At 46.3% G+C, this 2013-nt stretch overlaps 1 pseudogene; it reads left to right on the forward strand.

Moving 5' to 3' along the window:
• The first annotated feature begins 1689 nt into the window (after positions 1 to 1689).
• On the forward strand, positions 1690 to 1809 carry LOC111739671 (annotated as a pseudogene).
• Positions 1810 to 2013: the final 204 nt, after the last annotated feature.

The raw sequence follows: 2013 nt of genomic DNA on the forward strand, positions 1-2013 counted from the left end.
CTGGCCTCGTGGGAACCTTTCAAGTGTTCGAAGTTTGAGATGCCTCCGCCCTTTGGCAGGTTTTGAAATGCAGAAGAACCACAACCAGGCTCTTCTGTTTAAAAGACGACGGCTTTTCAAACACTTTGTGGCGATTCTTTCTAGACTTTCCTTCCGTAGACTTTCATTCCGTTTTGAGGTTTCCAGGATGTCTCGTGGAAATAAGTACCTTGCCCGCATCAGTTACCTGTTGCTACACTAACCTCGGTGGCACGAAAGAAAAAGCATTTATTTCTCACTCACGGTTTGTGGGTCACCAGGGCAGATGGGCTGGGGTAGTTATAGTCATTCATTTGGGCTATTATAATGAAATTCCATAAACTGGGTAGCTTTCCAACGACACGTATTTATTTCTCACAGTTCTGGAGGCTGAGAATTTCAAGATCGTGACGCCAGCAGATTCTGTGTCAGGCAGGAGGGTCCTAGTTCATAGACAGTTGTCTTTTCTGTGTCCTCACATGGCTGGGGGGAGCTAGGGAGCTCTGTAAGGCTTCTTTTATAAGGGCACGAACCCCAGTCATGACGGCTCCACCTCATGACCTGATCACCTCCCAAAGTCCCGCCTCCTAACACCGCCACCTCGGCGACTGGGATTTCAACAGCTGTGTTTGAGAGAGAGACAAACATTCAGATCATCACAGCAGCTCCCCACACGTCTCATCCTCCTCCTGGGTCAGTGGGCAGCCCAGGCCAATGTCTGCTAACACCCCATGGACTAAAGCAAGTCACACAGCCAAGCTCACAGTCGGAGGCTGGGGAAATACCTTCCATCTTGAGCATGAGGGACGACAAAGTCACACAGCTAAGCGGAGCCAGGGGGAGATGAAGAACTGGGCTTGGCGATTCAATTCACCACAGTGCCTAGAGAAAAAGTCTGTAGAACAGTGCGTCCCCACACTGTGTTTACGGGAGAATTTCTAGCTCTGGAGTGGCAGTCACTTACCTGTTATACAACTCTAAGTAGGACGCCTTTCTGTGTCCAGCCAGATGGAGGATGACACTCACCTATAGCTGTCTGCCACAAGGCAATGGAGGTGATGTTAGCTTTTTATTACTGTCCTGCCCTTTAAAACATCAAAACAATCTCCAAAGTAGTGTTGGGAGATTTGGGGGCAGCGGGGAGTGGGGAGGTGGAGGGGCTGTTGACCAGGTGAAGCAGGGGGCATATTTCAGGGCGGTGAAACTGTTCTATATGATGCTGTAATGGTAGATGTGACACTGTGCTTTTGTCAAAAGCCATAGAACATTACAGCACAAAGAGTGGACTTTAACATATAAAATGTTTTAAAAACTCATTGAGGAGGTCGGGGAACTCATCAGGGACCTCCAGCATGTGAGGCTTGCTCCTTCTGTAGGTAGACGAAAAGCCTAAGATGCGTCTGTGACATTTCTGCAGTGGCTGAGATCTCCAGCCCCGGACAAAGCTTCGCTAGCACAGTTAGTTCAAAGAGAAAGATTTGCCTAAAATCAAACCATGCCCATGAGCGAGCCACAACTCGAATCAGCAAAAACGTATTGAATATTCTGGAACACAGAATCTAGAATGAGAATCCGTGCCATCAGGAATCAATGGCAGAGTCAATGGAGAAGGTAAAGGATAAGTTCGACAAAACATAAGGAAAAGAAGACTTTCTAAAATTAAAACTAGTCTACTACGGCCATGCCACACTGAACACGCCAGATCCCGTGTGATCTCGAAAGCTAAGCAGGGTCGGGCCTGGTTAGTACTTGGATGGGAGACCACCTAGGAAGACCAGGTTGCTGTAGGCATAAAAAATAAAAAAATTAAAAAATAAGGGATTGTAAGCTGACAAGGTCCTTGCAATCTGTGAGGTCAACCAAGGGTCGCCTCACCTGAAAAAAATAATAAAAATAATAAAATTAAATTAAATTAAAACTAAAATAAAATGTGGTGCCCGGATTTTAAAATGTGGTAAACGGAACAGTCACTGCTAAGAACCAAACTGATATTCC

Source organism: Pteropus vampyrus, unplaced genomic scaffold (assembly GCF_000151845.1).
Source record: "Pteropus vampyrus isolate Shadow unplaced genomic scaffold, Pvam_2.0 Scaffold52, whole genome shotgun sequence".
Classification (NCBI taxonomy): Eukaryota; Metazoa; Chordata; class Mammalia; order Chiroptera; family Pteropodidae; genus Pteropus; species Pteropus vampyrus.